General features: G+C 41.0%; 1 pseudogene; it reads right to left on the bottom strand.

The window, feature by feature from the left end:
• Positions 1 to 333: 333 nt before the first annotated feature.
• LOC140861214 (2-oxoglutarate-dependent dioxygenase 19-like) lies at positions 334 to 20,768 on the bottom strand (annotated as a pseudogene).
• Positions 20,769 to 21,590: the final 822 nt, after the last annotated feature.

Below are 21,590 nucleotides of genomic sequence, written 5' to 3'. Positions count from 1 at the left end.
TAGTATCAGATAAGCATTTTCGACGAAAAATGATTAAAATTATCAAAAATCGAAACATACATGACTAAAATTGAAATCGAAAAATATAGAGAACCAAAATCACAAAATGACTAAATTATCGGACCAAAATTGTAATTTTTCCCACATATTTATAAGAGAAGATAGATAAATGGATAGATAGATAAGATAAAACAATAATAGAAGAAACTGATAATACAATACAAATGCATATTATACAAATATACCATAATACAGACCGTAGCATTATTCAAAATGTTGCACATAATGATCAACAATATATATATAATTAGCGTACATAAGATGCATGATGCTCTATTCCAGGTCGCGTGGAATCTTCAACAATTCCAGGTTTCCTTTTTCACCATAGCGATTGCTTGCCTTTGTCTCCATGCATGTATTCTATGTATTTCATGGCACCATACGAAGCACGGCCATCGCGTAATTGCACCAGTTCCACAGATGGGCTCACAATTGTGTCCAGTGACGGACCATTAGCCAGGACCACCGAAATCCTAGTCGCCTCTGAGTTCACCAAGGCTCGATGCTTAACACTTTTGTATCTTTCGTTACTAAATATCTAGTCAAACCAATTATTCCATCCATCCAAAACCAATTTAATCAGAAAATGATGATGTTGATACCTTATACCATGACATATACACTTAGGCACCGTTCTGTTCACCATATTACTAATATACGTATAATTCATCTCATCTTATCTCACGTTCTTCTCATCATTTTATTTATTCATATATTAATTATTTATTTTACATCAATCAAATCATTAATTATTTATCTCACATCAATCAAATCATTGAACTCAAATTATTATATCACCCCTTATAAATAATATAATTTTTATTTTATTTATTGTTAAAACTACAAAATAGTCATTTAACATTTTTATATAAAATTTAATCAATCAAATCAAATAAACCATAATCTATCAATCAAATCCAATACTATTTTAACTATCATTTCTTATTTATTTTTTATTACATTATATTACTTTTCTATATATTACTTACACTACAAAAAAACCATTGATTTAGCCACTGTTTTAAAAAAACCGTGGTTCAATAGCCACGGTTTGAAACTACCGTGGTTAATTTAGCCACGGTTTTAAAAAACCGTGGTTAATTAACCATGGTTTTTTCAAACCGTGGCTATTTAACCACGGTTTTAAAAATCGTGGTTGAATAACCACGGTTTTCTATAAACCGTTGCTAATTTAACCACGGTTTTTAAAACCGTGATTGATTAACCACAGTTTTCTTTAAACCGTGGCTAAATTTAGCCACGGTTTTTTCAAAACCAAAAACCGTGGATGAATAACCAAGCTTTTAAAAAACCGTGGCTAAATTAGCCACGGTTTTTACAACAGTGGTTGAATAACCACGGTTTTATTTAAACGTGGCTAAAATAGCCACAGTTTAAAAAAATCGTGGTTAATTTAACCACAGTTTAAAACAACCGTGGTTAAGTTAACAACGGTTTTTTAAAACCGTGGTTAGTTAGCCACAATTTGTTTTAAACTATGGGTAAAAATAGCCACGGTGTCAAAAAACCGTGGTTAATTTTAGGCACGGTTTGAATAAAACCGTGGTTAAATTAGCCACAATTTTCAAAAATCGTGGTTAATTATTGATTGCTTTTAAGATTTTATCTAAAATTAATTGATTGCTTATTTATTTATTTATTATATAAGGAAGTTAATTTATATTAGGTATATTGCCAATATAGATAATAAAAAATAAAATGAAGTGTGATTAGTATATTTTAGAGTGTAAATAATACTCTCCTTATTATTATTATTATTTTAATTATTATAAACAAGTTGTTCAAAAAACAAATACTTATCGAATATATTATTGTCATTGAGTAATTATTTTATATAATTATTATCAAAATTATTATTACAAACATTAAATTATAATAATAATTATTATTGTTATTATTATTATTCATAATTTATTTAATAAAAATGCATGTACTAAACTGTAAAAAATATTGTTAATAAATATTCCACTGTATTTATTATTTTATGAACATAAAAAATTTTATTCTAATATACTTAAATTTTTTTAAGGTATTACACTAAAAAAATGTATTACATATAATTTTTATTATAAGTAGAAATTTTATATTTATATTTTATTGTTGAAACAATTCATTATTACATTACATATGTTATTATAAATATTATTCGGTTAGTTGATCGTTTGTATATATCATTGTGAATTGGTATATCTGTGTTACTGTAAGATTGAGATGTCCTACTTATTGATAGGACATTCCGAATTTTATGTAGCCCCGAAACAAAAATTTTTAACATGTTTTTGCCGTTTACATTAATTAATCATGTAAGGATCCAATGTTAATTACTCTATCATTTGACTAAATTTATTAATAATTATTTTAAAGTGTTGAATTAAAATATTTAAATCAAATAATTAAATAATGTTTTAAAACATGTATTTGAAAATATAGATATATAGACAATATTAAAATATATATTTAATTTTTATAACACAAAAAAATTAAAATAAATTGAAAATGGCCTCTCACAGAGAATGCCATAATGAAACGTAATTTTCAAGTAAATTAATTTTTAAAAATAGTCTTATGTTCCAAAGTTACCCTTTAAATATTTTTTTTTATATTTGGCCTTTCTTTTAACTATTTATGTGTGAACACAAAATACATATTAAATTAAAAACATACAAGTTCATTATTAACATTTGTAAGGTTATACATATATAAACATCTAAAAATAGCAATGTTTTTGGAACCGGATCGGACCGGCCGATTCGACCGGTTCGACCGGGAACCGGTCGGTTTTCCGGTTCGGACCAACTCCAAAAACCAGAAAACCGGTTAAACCGGTCAAAACCGATTGGACCGGTCAAGAACCGAAAAACCGGTTCAACCGGTTTTCCGAATTTTTTTTATTTATTTTTTTAAAATTTAAGATTTTTTTATTTTTAAAACTTTAAATTTATTATTTATATATATATACATTATTATTTAGAATTTTTACTTTATTTAAAAAATTATTTTAATAATTATTGTTTTTTAAAAATTAAATAATTTATTATTTAAATAATTTATAATTATAATTGTTATTTTGAATATATTTAAATGTTTATTTAGTTTTCAAAATATGTTAAATATATATTTTTTTGTCTATTTATATAATTTTTGAGTTTTTAAAATTTAAAATATATTATTTATTATATTAAATTATATAAACGATTTTCCGGTTCGACCGCCCGGTTAAAATGGTCCGACCGGTTGGACAGTTTTTTTCAGGTAAACCGGTTCGATCACCGGTTCGGTTATGAAAACACTGAAAAATAGAATCAAATTTCCCATATCAAAATTAATAATCAAATAACAGATAATTTGATGTTTTTATTTTTAAAAAAGAAAAATAATGAAGTAAGAACAATTCTCATTTTGCATATAAAGTACGTATTTAGTGCAGAAGTCACGCGTTCTTTCTCTTCAGTTTTTTTTTATGATTTTAAAATTTTAAATTTAAATAGAAAATAAATAATAAAAATAATTATTTTAATGAAAAAATAAAATTAAAAATAATGCTAAATAATAAGTCACGCATTATTTATTTCTCACTCTCTCCTACCTCAAACCCTTCCCGCGATCGATCCCCTTTCTTCCCTAGCCCTAGCCGCCGCTCGAGAACGATGAATTGCTGCCTAGAAGCCGGAAATCTCCCGACTGATGCTACATGTTATCCTGGTATGTTCAGACGATGGGTCCGGGGTCATCTTGCGACCATCCCGGGTGACGGGCCCGGGGTTGTCTTGTAAACCGGGAACCCAGGAGCTCCCTCAGGGGACTCCCTCCCGGGTGACGGACCCGGGGTTGTCTTGTAAACCGGGAACCCAGGAGCTCCCTCAGGGGACTCCCTCCCGGGTGACGGACCCGGGGTTGTCTTGAGAACCAGGGACCTAGAAGCTCCCTCGGGGGGCCCACAGATGAAAGGATAAGTATCCGGAAACCAGGGGCCGGTAATACTCAGTGGGCCCAAGGTCATTTTATATAAAATGAAGCCCATACCTCTTTTACGTGTGGCAGACTTCTACTGCAAATCAAATCATTATGAATCACGCTGTCACGGTATGGGTTCCTCCTAGTATTACGGGATGTCTAATCACACGTGACAACCGTCCTATCGCAATAAAAAGTGTCAGTTAGGCCATACTGGATAATCATAAAAGAGTCAGGTCAGCATGTATAAATACCAGGCTCCTACGCCTGGCCAGAGGACAATCACTTTCTAGCACACACTCACTCTCTAAAATTTTCTAAGCCCGCTTCGTATATCTAAAAACCATTTCTTCCCGGGATTACACCCACCCCCGGGGCATACATTTTATGATGTTCGCATCATTGGCGCCGTCTGTGAGAAATTCTGAGATTTAAGACGTGGATATGACAATTATTGAGGATCCTGAAAGCTCCCAGCGAGCGATGACGAATCTGCAGGAGCAAGTGAATGCCATGGTGGAGGCTGCATTACAAAGGATCCTAGCTCTACGACAGGAGAAGGGGGAAGGCGATCTGGAGAAGCGACAGGAGCAGGAGTAGGAGAGGAACCAGGGGGAACTAGGGAAGGAGCAGGAAAAAACAGTAGACAAGGCGAGGGAAGAAGGAAAAGAGAAGGAGAAGAAAGGAGGAGGGCGAGAGGGCATACAGGCGGAACATGAGGCAGAATCACACGCTGAGTCTGCCCATGTCACCATGGTGGGGGAGTTGGAACTACTGAAACAAAAAATTCTAAAATTGGAAAACACTGACTCGCGGGAATCTTCGCGAGTCAAAAGCTCGGGATGCCCTTTCTCGCCGGAGATTATTAAAGAGCCCTTGCCATTACAATTCAAATCGGCGAAGATCAAAGGGTACGATGGTAGTGGTGATCCAGAGGAGCACATGGCCCGGTTCGAAAATGTAGCCATGTTACATTGTTATAATGATCAAATCAAGTGTAAAGTTTTCTTAACCACATTGGAAGATTCTGCCCAACGGTGATTTGAAAATTTGGAGGACGGAAGCATTGATGTCTTTAAAAAGTTTCGGGAAATCTTTCTGCAGCATTTCAGCAGCAGTAAACGATACAGAAAAACTACTCTCAGTCTTTTTGAGGTAAAGCAGGTGGGAGAGGAATCTCTAAGAGCATATATCAAGAAGTTCAACAAAATAACTTTAGAGATTTCAGCATGCGCACCGGAAACCCGGATCACAGCCTTTACTCAAGGTCTCAGGGAGGGAGAATTCTTCCGGTCGCTGGTAAAGAAAACCCCTCGAAACTTTGAAGACCTCCTAGCCCGGGCTGAAAAGTACATTAACATGGAGGAGGCCCAGAAGCAAAAGAGGGATAAAGACAAGCGAGAAGGGAACAGAGAGAGAGGAAGTAGGACTAACCCGGGAGGAGGGAAAACTGATTATCTAGGGAGGTTGATGGCTCATGCCCCGCCGAAAGTTACTAGAGATCGAGGGGTCCATGTGTGCGAGGAGGGAGTTCGGTAGACCTCCCAAAAAGGAGCAGGAAAATATTGCTCCATTCACGAGGTCAACACTCATGATACCAGCGAGTGCAGAAGACGCGCCCCGGATGCAAAAAGGCCGATGTCAGGAGAGGAAAGGCGGATGGATAAAAGACAGCGAGGACCTTATAGGGCACCAGGATTTGCGGCGCACAGGCCTGATGAGGCTATCTCAGAAAAAGCCCGGGGGGTTCCACCTCAGCGATTGGAGGATAGGACACGATACGGACCTTCCCGAGGAGTCATCAACATGATATCAGGGGGGTCCACTGATGGGGATTCGAATAGGGCTCGGAAATCCTGGAGTAAGAGAGAAGTATTGGGTTTAGAGACCCGGAAAGTAACCTCTTGCCCGATCATTTCCTTCGGGCCAGAGGATTTGAAGGACGTGGTCACCCCTCATAATGATGCCTTTCTCATCCAAGCGAGGGTGGCCAACTATGACATAAGGCGGGTTTTCGTGGATTCTGGAAGCTCGGTAAATGTCATTTTCCAAGAAGCTTTTGAACAAATGGACCTGCTGGGATGTGAGGTCAATTTGGTGAAAACCTCTCTCTACGGGTTCGCGGGGCATACAGTACAGCCTCGGGGAGAGGTTTGGTTGCCCATTACCCTGGGAGCCGGTGAATTGAGATGAACTATCATGACTCTCTTTTCAATAGTAGAAGCTCCATCTTCCTACAATGTCATCTTGGGGAGACCAGCTTTGAACGCCTTCATGGCTGTGGCTTCTGCATATCATCAAAAGATTAAATTCCCGGTGGAAAACCAGATAGGGGAAGTAAAAGGAGACCAACCCTCCTCTCGAAGATGTTATGCTGATACGGTACGAGTGGACAATAAGAAAGCTTGTGGTGAACAAGGAGGAGACGGTCCTGGCAAAAAGGAGGTGTGCACAATAGGGGAGGTTAAGGAGGAGCATGAGGTAGTGCAATTATTCCCAGAACAACCAGGAAAAATTGTCAAGGTGGCTAGGGATTTGGAGGTCGGCCTTATGAATCAATTGAAAGCATGCCTGGCCACGAATGCAGATGTATTCGCCTGGTCTTCCCAGGAGTTAATTGGAATCCCACCTCAGGTGGCCGAACACAAACTTAATATCCTCCCGGGAGCTCGGGTTATCAAACAAAAGAAGCGGCATTTTGGGGCGGATAAGGACAAAATCATCGCTGACCAGGTTCGGGAGTTGAAAGAGGCAGGGCATATCCGGGAGGTACAGTTCCCTACTTGGCTGTCCAACGTGGTACTGGTACCCAAAACTACCGGGAAGTGGAGGATGTGCATTGATTTCCGAAACCTGAACGAAGCTTGCCCTAAAGATTGCTACCCCCTCCCTTGGGTTGACCAGCTGGTGGATTCTACGTCAGGCTTTGAGTTGCTTAGCTTTATGGACGCGTACCAGGGATACCACCAAATCCCCCTGGCACAGGAAGATCAAGACAAGGTTAGTTTTATCACTTCCGGAGGGACTTTTTGTTATGTGGTTATGCCGTTTGGGTTAAAAAATGCAGGGGCCACCTATCAAAGGATGATGGACAAGGTCTTCCAAGGCCAGCTCGGCAGGAATGTGGAGGTATATGTAGATGATATCCTGGTAAAGTCCCGAGCTGGGCGGGATTTCATTCCCGACTTAGAAGAAACCTTTAACACTCTTCGAAAGTACGGGATAAAACTTAACCCGGCCAAGTGTGTCTTTGGAGTCAAGAGCGGGAAGTTTTTGGGTTTTGTGGTAACGGAGAGAGGGATAGAAGTTAATCCTGAAAAGGTGAAAATATTGAAGGAAATGCCCTCACCAACCTCTATCCGGGAGGTACATCGGCTGACAGGAAGAATCACCGCCCTGTCCCGATTCATCGCCCGTTCGGCTCATAGGAGTTATCCTTTCTTCCAGGTGTTGAGGAAGGCCCAAAAATTCGGATGGACTCAGGAATGCGAGAAAGCTTTTCAGGAATTGAAGGAGCATCTGGCTAATCTGCCGATTCTGGTCAAACCAAAACCTGGAGAAAGATTGTGGGTATATCTCTCTACAACCGAGCATGCTGTAAGTTCCGTACTGATCAGAGAGGAAGCCAGGGACCAGAAACCTGTCTATTATGTAAGTCATGCCTTGAAAGGACCAGAAATTAGGTATGGTGGTATAGAAAAGATGGCTCTTGCGCTCATCCTTACAGCCCGGAAGCTTAGACCATACTTCTTGTCCCATCCAATCACGGTCTTAACTAACAGTTTCCTGGGTCGGGTGATGACTCACCCAGATACTTCGGGCAGACTGGTCAAGTGGGCAGTTGTGAGACCTCGATTCTAAACCACCAATCTCGGATTAAACAACGAGTAAGCGAACAAGAATCCAAGAGTAAAACAAGTCAAAGTTTTTTTTTTTTTTTTTTTTTTTAAATCCTGCGCCCGCGCGAGGAACCAAGCTCGCGCGCGCGCGGGCAAACGATCCCGAGGCCCAACGGAGGCCTCGCGCGCGCGCGAGGAACGCCTCACCCGCGCGCGGAAGGCCTGGGCAGAAATGCTCAGGCTGCAGAAAAAGAAAAGGGATTCCGCGCTTGGTCCGACATGCCTTCAAATACAATTACAATAACAGGGTGTAGGGAAACATGCCATAACAAGTCATGCTTTCAGAAGGCCTAAAAACAACCAGAAGTCTAAATCAATACAACAACAACATACTTCGATTTCAAATTACAATCCGAATACAAACTAATTCGAATAACAAAACATATCAAGTTCGAGTTCTAACATGCTTCAATCTTAAGCTAGATAAACATGCTAATTCGACTTCTAAACCGAGTCTCACTTCTACTACTTGCCCTCGAAGCTAACCATGCCTCTTCTGACTTGTTCCTGCCCCACCTGTTGCCAAGTACACATACAAAACAAAGCAACAGCCGGATAATCGGTGAGAATGATAATCCCAGTAAAAGCAACATATCAAGTAATGAATATACAACATGCTATCAAACCACATATTCAAGTCGAAGTTAATGATATGCATGTCTTTAAAACCAAGATATCGATTCTGATAAACACGGGAGTATTGCTCTGCTTTTGGGATCCCGAGGATGAGATCACGTAACGACTCACTGAATCTCCCAATCGAGGTGGTGCCACGTATCCCACTCCTCTAGACTTTGAGCAACCATAATGAGTATGCTAGCACTAGGCGAAATACTACAACCTAGGCCACTCAATCATAGTTCCCAAACGTCTAACAAAAAGGGCGGTTCTGCCCGCTGAAATCAAAGTAGGCTCAAGATGAATGCATAACAGAAACATAAACATAAGCCACATAACAAAAACTCAATCAATCAACAATTACAAGTTTCACGTACTAGAACAAGTATCAATGCAATATGTGATTTAAAAAGGGAAACTCGAGAACCAACAGTCTCGAGTATGCTATCCCGCTACGATGACTGCTTTTACCTTTCAATGCAGTAGCTCCAACTCTGGATAAGCTACAAAAGAGATTGTATAAACAACTACACAATCTAACAACAACAAGACAACGGTTCAAGGAAAACTCTTTATACCGTTCTTCGTCCAATTCTCTGAAACGATCAAACAGCTGCTAACTCTGGGCTTGACAACTCCGAACGAATCTGTTCAGATACAAAAGATGATTGATCAATAACCACGATCAACTTACAAGCCAAGTTCAAACTCAAAAACGGTTCAAAATCTCCAAAACTCAAACCGACGGCATAACGGCTATAACTGAACAAACCGGCAACGCAGACAGCAGTTCAATACTGATAACAACTCAATTCAATGCTAATACAACAACAACAAGACAAACCCAACAAATCTCAAAACCATGATTTTCGAAAATGGCTTCCAAAAATCATAACAAATCCGAACGTCGCTCTATTTCAAAACTGACAGATAATAAACGATCAGAACTCTGTAGAGAACAACATACTCGAATCTAGAACGATTCTAACAACATCCAAAAACTAGAATGTATCCGATCGTAGAAAAACTTACGATAGAACGAAGCTCTCGCAGCAGTGATCGCTAATCTGCCTTCAGAAATAATTTCCAACGGACGGATCGAGCTCGGACTGAAATCCCAAAGCTTGGAATGAGAAGGGGGCGGCTCTAATGGAGGAGGCGTGCAATGAGGAAGAAGGAGAAGACTTCCCTAATCAATTCCAAGTGTAGATAATATATAAAACTCAAAATTTGCGTTTTAGTCCCTGAAATTCCAAAATTTGCAAAAAGGACCCTGATCAAAATCAAGTCGGCTCGTGAACTCTGCAATCTCCGATTAACTCAAATAAACTCATTTAAGATAAAAACGGGGCGTTACAGCAGTAGAGCTAGGGGAGTATGACATCGAATATCAGCCCCGGGTTGCCATCAAAGCACAGGCTCTGTCCGACTTCTTGACAGAGATTCTCACGTTCGGCCAGGAGGAGGTGTGGAGGGTGTTCGTGGACGGGGCTAGCAGCTCGGAAGGAAGTGGGGTGGGCGTGGTCCTGATCTCTCCCACGCAGGAAAAAACCCGGATAGCCATGAGGTTGCACACTTTCAAGTCTAATAATGAGGCGGAGTACGAGGCAGTCGCAACAGGTTTAAAGTTGGCTCGAGAGGCAGGAGCGGAGCATGTGATTATTTACTCTGATTCCCAGCTGGTAGTGCAGCAGTTATAGGGAATGTTCAGTGTTAAGGAAGAAAGGTTGCGAGAGTACATGGAACTGGTCAAGAAGCAGAGAGGTGTTTTCTCCAGTTGGAGCATAGAGCAAATTCCCCGGGAACATAATACTGAGGCAGATGCGCTGGCTAAAATGGCCACTTCCTGGAGCAGTGGCGACAGCCGGGAGGTGATACAACAAGTCGGGTCGGTGTTGGCAATAGAGGACGAGAAGCAGGAAGGAAAGGAGGAATCTTGGATGACCCCTCTCATTAACTATTTACAGACAGGGACTCTTCCCTCAGATGGGGCAGTGGCCCAGAAGGTCATAAGACAGATACCTCGTTTCACCCTTTTGAATGGGAGTCTGTATTGAAGATCCTTTCAGGGCCCATTACTAATATGCCTGGAGGAAAAGGAGGTGAAATATGTGCTCCAAAAAATACATGAGGGATGCTGTGGGGATCATGGAGGAATATGGAGCCTAGCCCGGCGTACTCTATTAGCCGGGTATTGGTGGCCTAATCTACAGCAGGATGCCCGTCAAATAGTCAATGCCTGCGAAGGATGCCAAAGATTTGGAAATTTTTCTCATAAACCGGCAGCGGAATTGCAAGCCGTATGGGCATCCTGCCCATTCGACCAGTGGGGCTTGGATATTGTGGGACCTTTTCCTCTAGGGTCCAGGCAGAAGAAGTTCCTTCTGGTGGCGGTAGATTATTTCTCTAAGTGGGTAGAGGCAGAGCCCATTGCAAGAATTACAGAAGAGGTTGTGTTAAACTTCATTTGGAAGAATATTGTGTGCCGGTTTGGTGTTCCTCGGAAATTAGTTTCTGATAATGGAAGGCAGTTTCAGGGACGGAAGATGAAGGATTGGTGTGCAGAGATGAAGATTCAGCAGGCCTTTACCTCGGTGGCTTATCCTCAGAGTAATGGACAGACGGAGGTCACAAATCGAACGATAGTGCGGTCTTTGCAAGCCAGGCTCTATGGCATGGGTAAAAATTGGGTGGAGGAAATTGCGGGGGTGTTGTGGGCTTATCGTACCACACCAAAAACAACTACTGGAGAAACACCTTTCGGTCTGGTGTATGGGTCCGAAGCAGTGTTACCCGTAGAGATTGGGCAATCTTCTCCCCGAATACAAGCTTATCAAGGGGAAGGAATCGGTAGCCGAGCGCAGGAGTTGGACTTGATAGAGGAGAAGCGAGGAAGGGCGGCCGTAAGGATGGAGGCTTACAGGGGAAGAGTGATGAAAGCTTTCAACAAGGGAGTCAAGCCTCGGGAATTCCAGATAGGAGACCTTGTATTGAAGAAGGTTAACCCTGCAGGGGATGTAAAGAAGTTGGAAGCAAAGTGGGAAGGTCCCTTCAAGATTACTCGGAAGGTGGGAAGGGGGGCTTGGTACTTGGAAGATAATCAAGGAAAGACCCTGAAGCGGCCCTGGAACACGTTGCATCTCAAGTTGTATTACTCTTGAATAAGCAAACTCCTTGTAAAATGTATTTCGTGCTGTTATTTGAATAAACGTGTGTTTTGTTTGAATGTACTTAAAGCCCATGGCAAATCCATGGCATCTTAAAGCCGAGGTGATCCACTACCCTGGCACCATAAACCCAGGCGTTCCACTACCCTGGTACTTAAAGCCCATGGCAAACCCATGGCATCTTAAAGCCCAGGTGATCCACTACCCTGGCACCATATACCCAGGCGTTCCACTACCCTGGTACTTAAAGCCCATGGCAAACACATGGCATCTTAAAGCCCAGGTGATCCACTACCCTGGCACCATAAACCCAGGTGTTCCACTACCCTGGTACTTAAAGCCCATGGCAAACCCATGGCATCTTAAAGCCCAGGTGATCCACTACCCTGGCACCATAAACCCAGGCGTTCCACTACCCTGGTACTTAAAGCCCATGGAAAACACATGGAATCTTAAAGCCCAGGTGATCCACTACCCTGGCACCATAAACCCAGGCGTTCCACTACCCTGGTACTTAAAGCCCATGGCAAACCCATGGCATCTTAAAGCCCAGGTGATCCACTACCCTGGCACCATAAACCCAGGCGTTCCACTACCCTGGTACTTAAAGCCCATGGCAAACCCATGGCATCTTAAAGCCCAGGTGATCCACTACCCTGGCACCATAAACCCAGGCGTTCCACTACCCTGGTACTTAAAGCCCATGGCAAACCCATGGCATCTTAAAGCCCAGGTGATCCACTACCATGGCACCATAAACCCAGGCGTTCCACTACCCTGGTACTTAAAGCCTGTAGTAACAAAATAGGCCATGTATGGAACCAGCAGCTCATCATCGGTGGCTCAGGATTATCTTATAGTACTACGCCTCGCGGGACAGCGAAACAAGTTCTAGCCCGACTATTTGTCGGAGGTGTAGTGTTATCCTGGTATGTTCAAATGATGGGTCCGGGGTCATCTTGAAGGACCATGGTAATTCACAAAGCCATAGGAATCTACAGGATCCACACGATATGCTATTCCACAGGGAAATGGGAAATCAAAATATACAAGTGGACAGAAAGCCAAAGAAAATCAAATGAACATAATATTCGTTAACCCAATGTTTTTTACAAAGAAACCAAGAAAAAAAGAAAAAAAAACCCAACAAGGGTGGACACGCCTCGGGCATAAGCTCTACACCTCTTCAGGAGGTGTCTCTTCCCCGGTCGCAGAAGAAGAGGGCAGGGATGCAATAGCTCGGTGGATATCCGGAACTTCCTCTTGACTTAACCCAGCCTCTTCGTATTGCACAGAGCATAGGTCGAAACCCTGAGCAAAGAAGTCAAAGGATTGGTCTATCACCATCTTCTTAAAATCCTTTGAGGCCAGAAAAGCCTGCTTCCACTGAGACTCGGTCATCAGCTGCTTCTTCAAAGAGGAGTCGGCATCCTCGGCTAGTAGGCGAGACAAACCCGCCTCTGTCCAAGCGGCTACCAGCCCTGCCTGCATTTTTTCAATCGCAGCCCGATGCATCTCCGTCTCTCGCCGGGCAACCTCCATTAAGGCCAAAGCCTTGCTAGTCTCCTCTCGGGCTTCCCTCAGTTGGTTTTGAAGAGCCTGGGACGCCTTTTGATGAATCTCTTGGGCGGCAGCCAGTTTTCTTCGCCATTCATCATGGGCCTGGGAAGTTTCTACCCGGGAGCTCTCCAGGGCCGAGCGCAGAGCACCAACCTCGGCGTCATGCATCCCCTGCAGTTGTGCGGCATTAAGGCGAAGCTGGGCCATGCGCTCCTCGAAAGAATGAGTTTTCTCTCTTTCCCGGTGGAGGACGGAGTTTGTTTCCTCCAGAGCACTGGCCAGCATGCATAGGCCCTGCGGGACAAAAATAGGATAAGGCAAAGGAAGCAAGGAAAGAAATAAGACATTGAACCTGTACTCACCTTATAGGCATGGGATAAGCCTTCGGAGAACTTGGAGGTAGCACCCCGCACTGACAGAGATGTTCTCTCCTCGGGCGAAAGCAGGCTTTGGACCGCTGCAGCCTTCGAAGAGGTGGTCCCTGACAGGAACAGGGGAAATCGAGAGTTCCAGGTAGAGGAATTTACTCGATTCCCCCAAGCGCACCCCATATGCTCCATGCTAGCCGAGGGGATGTCCCAGTTCGAGGATGGAGATTGGTCGGGATTGGCCGGGAGAGTTGGAGAGTAAGAGACAGGAGCAGTAGTGTCCTCCGGGTCGCTCAGAATGATCATGTCGGGTTCCCGGAGGGCCTTCCTCTTTCGCCGGGAAAGCGGAACTTCATCCTCCAAATCCTCAACCGATAGAGGTGGGTTGGGTTGAGAGGAGGTATGTGAGGAGGCTGGTACAGTGTCCACCAAAGCTCCATCAGGGAGGAGTGAGAGAGAAGCAGGGGGGAGAGAAGCCGGGGACGGGGGCGCTGATACAGTGGCCAACAGGCGGGGAGGGCTGGAAGGGATAGCACGACTCCTTTACTCTTCCCTGGCTTTCTTCCGCCTTTCCGCTAAGGCCTTGGTTCTCTCCTTGGCAGCCTGCCTTTCTCTAGCTCGCTGAGCAAATTCCTCTCTCATCACGTCCGACGAATCTGCCATAAGAAAGCAATATATTAGGGATAGAATGCAATACACAAATCAAAACAAACGACAGGAAGAGAACCATAACTTACCAGGTTGAGCTCCCGGGGCACCATAAGCGTCGATCACCTGGTTAAGGGGATCTTCCACCCGGGTACTCAACCCGTAAGCTATCATATTCTCAGGTGTGAAAAGGACAGGGGAGGAGAAATTTTTGCTGCCCACTAAAGCCAGGCTGCGAACATAAGGCTCCTCAACCCTATAGTTTTCAGGGAGTTCAGGTTGAGGGGGAAGGCTTGACAAAAATCCGGTCCTAAAAGAGAAGGGGACCGGAGGGCGGATAAAGAAGTATCTCTCTCTCCAGCCCTTCAGGGAAGAAGGGATATCGGACAGAAAGCGAGCATTCTGCCGGGCGGCCAAAGAAAAGGCCCCCTCGTTAAAACGGCAGGAGAAAAAGTAGTGAAAAATGAGGGGGGTGATGGCTAAATTGTGCATTTTAAAAAGAATGTATGTGGATGCCATAATGCGGAAGGAGTTCGGATGGAATTGATTAACCGAAACTCGGAAAAAATCGGCAACTGCCAGATAGAAGGGAGGAATAGGAAAACGAAGACCGCTACGGACTTGATCCCGAAAAAAGGTATAACAACCCGACGGGGGGGTATCGGGTGTGCTCCCTGATAAAGGGCGGAACAGGGTATAAGATAGGGGGATTTCTCCCGAGTTACGCAATTCCTCCGCCGCCCCTGCGACAAGGTACTGGGAAGATGGGTGAACCATCCTAGGGTTGGCGGAATAGAGGCAAGGGGGAGGGGGTTACGCACTTTCTTTTTTCCTTTTCCCCTCACGTTGGAGGACGAGGCCACGGGGTGTTTTGTGCGAGAAGTTTTTCTGAAAAAACGAGGTCGGGAAGGAAGAACCGAGGCGGAACGAGCATCGCTCGAGTCACCGCTAGGCTCTTCGTCTCTGGGCGAGCCTTTGGCATTTGCCCCGGAGGTAGAAGACGTACCAGTAGACATGAAGGAAGAGAGGATACTTACGTAGTTACGAGGCGAGTGAGAGCGTGCGGAAGACGAATGACGGAATTTGGAGTGAAGGACAGAGGATCGGAGGCAATCGTGCGAGAAAGAGGAGACAATGAGGAGGTGAAGCGAAAACACGAGTATCGGAGTATTAATAAAAGGCCTGGGCAATCTGAGCCGTCCATTTTGAATTAAACGGAGGAGATGTGCAAAGCGTGCTGGGGAAGCTAAAACGACCTCTGACAAAATCTCTGACAACGCGTACTACAAAGCATCTAGGGCTGACGTGGAGCTCAGTGTGTCACACGGGACCACCACGGAAAGGCCATACTAATCTCTCGGGACAGCGAAACAAGTTCTAGCCCGACTATTTGCCGGAGGTGTAGTGTTATCCTGGTATGTTCAGACGATGGGTCCGGGGTCATCTTGCGACCATCCCGGGTGACGGGCCCGGGGTTGTCTTGTAAACCGGGAACCCAGGAGCTCCCTCAGGGGACTCCCTCCCGGGTGACGGACCCGGGGTTGTCTTGTAAACCGGGAACCCAGGAGCTCCCTCAGGGGACTCCCTCCCGGGTGACGGACCCGGGGTTGTCTTGAGAACCAGGGACCTAGAAGCTCCCTCGGGGGGCCCACAGATGAAAGGATAAGTATCCGGAAACCAGGGGCCGGTAATACTCAGTGGGCCCAAGGTCATTTTATATAAAATGAAGCCCATACCTCTTTTACGTGTGGCAGACTTCTACTGCAAATCAAATCATTATGAATCACGCTGTCACGGTATGGGTTCCTCCTAGTATTACGAGATGTCTAATCACACGTGACAACCGTCCTATCGCAATAAAAAGTGTCAGTTAGGCCATACTGGATAATCATAAAAGAGTCAGGTCAGCATGTATAAATACCAGGCTCCTACGCCTGGCCAGAGAACAATCACTTTCTAGCACACACTCACTCTCTAAAATTTTCTAAGCCCGCTTCGTATATCTAAAAACCATTTCTTCCCGGATTACACCCACCCCCGGGGCATACATTTTATGATGTTGGCATCACTACACAAAGGTAATATCTCGTTCCTGGCTTCAATTTAGTACCTAAATCTTGAGTAATCTCGACGCAGGCTTCACTTGTCGACTTACTTCTCCACATATCTTCGGTAGGTGAATTTTTCTTTGCGATTTGGGTTGATTTCTAGTCGTTTCTTCGTTTTACAGCTTGTCCCCCTTTTCCGACATCGATCCCCTTTCTACCCTAGCCCTGTCCGCCGCTCGAAGAAGTCGAATCGCCGCCCTAGACGCCGGATATCTGCCGACTCAAGCTACACAAAGGTTATTAATATCTCGGTCTTGGCTTCAAATATTTAGTACTAATAATCTTGAGAAATCTACTGCCCAAGCTTCACTGTCGAATTCCTATGGGTTATTTTAATTTGCAATTAACCATGGTTTCTAGCCGGTTACTAGGTTTCAGCTTGTCGTTGAGGCTTAATCTACTTGCGACAATATTTGATATCAGTTTTGCACCATATTTGTTAATTGGTCTCAGGTTTGGGCTGCCGTTTTGCATCATTTATTTGGTTTTAGTTTAATTTACAACTCCGAATATATTTTTTCCTCGTCATTGATTTCCTTGTGTTCATATCAAATGCTTATAAATTGATTCAATTGTTTTCAATTATTTGTTTCAGTTTCTCAAGCGGTTCTGAATCCGTAGGCCCATAATTTCAAATTGTTTTCAAGGTAAAATGGAATTCATTTCATTTTAAAAAGGTAATTTGTTATTAATTTCAGATTGGTTTATTTGATGTATCAATTATGTTTTTGTTTCAAGTTGATTAAATGAGTTGGGCACTTCGTGTGTGTCGTTCAAAATCACCTGTATGGGTTGACTATCATTCTTCGGGGTTGTCTGGTTTCCGTTAAGTCTGAAGTGTGTTCCTATATAGTAGATGATATCATAAATGTTTAACACCAAATACAAACCGTTTTGATGATCAGTGCTTATTTACAATCGAATTTGCAATTTTAATTATCGATTTTGTCGTCATCATTTGTTGCAGAAATCTTTTTGTTTCCAATATTTCCTTCGAAACGATCCGTCATTAACTACCTTAAACGCAGCACTAACGTTGTATGATATTTATTATAGAAAAGCAAAAGAGGAAGGATGGCGCGTTCGATAATGTGAGACAGAAACTTTTGGGCTGTCAGGTTATCAAACAATTACTTTGGATGATTAATATAACTAATGACCAAGTAATTAACTTTAAAACTTTTGGGCTGTCAGGTTTTATATCATCTTAGTTTTGAGTATTGAACCTTTTAAACTTGTTTTCCAGCTTAGTTCTTGGTTTGAGCAGGCTGTCCCGAAGTGAGATTTTAAACTTGTGTTCTGTTTCTGCGACATTTCTCCTAGGTATTCACTACTCAGCTTCGATTTTCTTTCGATTTTAAATGATGCTCGAAATATTTTTTTTGTCGTATATTTACTCTGAATGGGTTGATTTTATTGTACTTGTTCGTGTTTTTGGGGGGAAATAGAGGAATTGGGATCAGTTGGAAGCCCTCTCGAAGAAGTTGAAGGTAAAACCTTTGCGAGCTGAAGCTGCTCCTTCTCAGTCCAACACATATATTTGTAAGTTCTACCAAAAGGGTATCAATTTATTTATTTATTCCTTTACACTTAGCCTTTGATTGAGTTTTAATTTTGTTATAGCTACTGGATGATTGAATCAATGCATCGACATACTTTCTGGTGGAACCTATTCCCTTTGATGGTGTACTTGCCAACTTTCACAATGAATCGTAAGTGTTAAATATTGTTATTATGGGATTTGTCCCCTTAACAGTATTTTTGTCCTTTAAAATTTGAATTACTCTGTTAAATATGGTTATTTGTTTTTATTAATGTTTAGTATTTGTTTCTTTTCGTTTTTTTATATTTACTAGCTGTGATTTTTTTTTCGTGTGGAATTAGATTCTCTGAACAAGAAGTACTTGAACAGCGACAACAAGTTTACGATCATCACCTATTCTCCTACTCGAGTTGTAAGTGGTTTCTGAGCATTTGTGGTGTTATCTGCATCTAGCTTCGGATTCGTTTTACGGGTTTCCTTATTTTATTTTGGAAAGAGTTAATTAATATAGTAATATGGTTATGTTAATGTTGTTTTAGCTATGTATTTAGATTTTTATGTATTTAGATTTTTACTTGTTAAACGATATCCGATTTTTTATTAAAAAAATTATAAAATAAGAAATTTTATAAAATTAATAATTGAAATATAATATTTTTATCATTATAAAATATATTAAGCTTAAAAAATTAAAATAACAAAAATTAAGTAAAATATAAATATAAACACATTAAAAATATATTATAAATTATATATAAGACCTAATAAAAAAATTCAAAATTTAATTATTTTATAATTCGGTTAACCGAATTAACCGAATTTTCTTTTAAGAAAACCGAAAACCGACCGAAATAACCGATTTAACCGAAATTTTCGAACACAAAAACCGAATATCCGAATTAACCGAATCGAATTTTTGAATTGAGTCGGTTCGGTCGGTTAATTCGGTTTAACCAAAATTTTGCTCACCCCTAATTATATATTATTATTATGATTGATGATGTATTAATTATTATAAAATTATCATTAAATGGAGTGGAGACTTTGAGGAAGGCATGCAAGTAAGTTGTTGAATGGAGACAATATGTATTATTATTATTATTATTATTATTATTATTATTATTATTATTATTAATTTTTTTTATTTTTTTTTTTGAATAAAGAGAATATGTATTATTGAAGCACAATGTGTTTGCACGTAAGGAATGTCCTGTTTTGTGGGCAACCGCGACCACTTCGATCACCATAAACTATTCAAACAATATATTAATTACTTCACTTCTACGACTATCTTTTAATTTGTTTCATATATTGCATTTAATTTATTTTAAATTAAAACCGTGGCTAAATTAATTTATCCACGGTTAGCCACGGTTTTAGCCATGGCTAAAACTCAGAGTTTTTTGTAGTGTTATACTCACGGACTTATGTATGTCTTTAACTCCACCCCAAAAAGTTAGCTCTCGGATTGTCTAAGTCCATATATACAACTTGTTCAGCTAGCCTAGCTACTAATTGAGACATATAACAATTATTAACGATCGAATCCATAGAGATTTGAATGTTAGTTTACCTCGAGTTGATCTGCGACGTTAATCAAAAGAGAATTTTGTGGAGAATTCGTGTGAAACCACTCTTCATTGTGCTCTATTTCAGGACCGGCAACTCCATTGTGGATTAGACATGTCAAAAGGCAATAATCAGTGTGAGAAGGTACTCCGATGGCGAGATCCGGCTGCGGGCACGGCGGGTATAAATTTGCAGCATATCAGGGATGCAGGTTCCAATTTAGGTTTTCAGAAACTCTCTGGAGAAGTTTTCTTATAACCCCTCGAACTTTTTCGGAATACTCGGATATAATGTCCTAGCAGAAATGGAGTTGGACATTTTTTTTTGGGGACATCAATAAATAATATTTCAAAAATAATTCAAGTACGAAAAGTAAAATTAAAAAAAAAATGTAAATATGGTCGATGTGACCCATGAAAAATTATTATTATTTTAATATCAAATATATCATTTTTCGATATAAATATGGATCAGGTTAATCTGTCTCACAAGACATCCACTCTCTATACATATATATGTATGTATGCATATATATCTTGTCAAATAAAAAAATTGCTAATGTTAGAATTAAGTTAGGGAAAGAATATATATTTTTGCTAATTGTAGACTACAAAAATGCATGTATTCAATAAGCAAGGCATGTGTGGGAGTGGACAAATATAATTTCTATAAATCTTAATTTTTATGTACCGCAGACGTGGAGGTTTATCTGGACAATAAAACTGAGGATGGACATAGGATTTAACAAAATCTCTCCATAGGAGAGTCTTGTGGCCTGAAGTATTGGCAATGCCCGTGCCGGAGCTTATCGGATCCGACGCACTCTTGGCTGCGTAACGCCGTTTCTCCTCCTCCGGCAAGGCGAAATACTCCAAACTCGTCTCGATTACGTCCTTCATCAGGGTTTCTGGGATTCCATGATTTATCAACTGCAAAAGATTTTCGATAATTTTAAGTGACATTCTTAATGTCACAAAGTTTTTGAATATATATATATATATATATATATATATATATATATATATGTATATATATATATGCATGTATAGATACGTACGTACCACAAAGAACCCCCAGTCTTCACAGGCTTTGCCAAGATCCAAGAGAGCTTTGGACCGTTGATCAGCATCATCCGAGACAAGTAGGGAAAAACCAATGGTTGGAATCGAATCGCAATTCGCGCTCTTCGAGTCGTGAACGAAAGTGAACTCAGAAGGAATGGATTTGAGATTAGGAGACTGGGAGAGAGGTCTTTAACGCACAAATCGACGGTAAGTGGAACTGTTTGAGCCATTAGTACGTACTTTGTTTACTAAGTAGAAAAAATAGAGAGAACTGGTGGGCTTTTATAGGGGGGGAATGTTAGTTAGTTCATCTAGTAATGCAACTTAGTTCATCAAGTAATGTTAGTTAATATATATATATATATATAAAGTTTTTTTCAAGTGCACATATATCATGCCCACTACCATGTCCATCAAAGATGTGATACTATTCTATTGAACCTACAATTTATCACATCTTTATCACATCCAATTGAATAGTGCCACATCATTGATGGACATGATAGTGTGAAATAAACTCTCTCTATATATATATAAAATTTTGCTATGCTGCCCACCTTCGGTGCCCACCTCCATGCTCACCTATGAGGTGACACTCATTCATTGGATGAACCATTTGTATATGATTCATCTCATCCATTGGATGATTGACACCTTATAGGTGGGCATGGAGGTGGGCACCGAAGGTGGGCAGCATAGCAAAACTCTATATATATATTAACTGGCATTACTTGATGAACTAAGTGGCATTACTAGATGAACTAACTAATGTGGATAGTGATTAGTGAGAAGTTAGAAGGATATTGTTGGAATGTTAAAAAAAAAAAAAGCTTCACCAAATGACAGTATCTATTATATCATTTCCCTTTTTATACACATTAGTCATATATATATACTAGTATCATGTTGCACGCATTGCGTGCTAAATAGTTTGTTTTTATAATAAAATTATATTTCAATTAAAACATTCCATTAAAGTGATTGTATTATATATTAAATACAAAAATTGGG

This window comes from Henckelia pumila, chromosome 4 (genome assembly GCF_033568475.1).
Source record: "Henckelia pumila isolate YLH828 chromosome 4, ASM3356847v2, whole genome shotgun sequence".
Classification (NCBI taxonomy): Eukaryota; Viridiplantae; Streptophyta; class Magnoliopsida; order Lamiales; family Gesneriaceae; genus Henckelia; species Henckelia pumila.
Note: the sequence above shows the minus strand (reverse complement) of the source record. Positions and strands in the feature narration are given on the sequence as shown.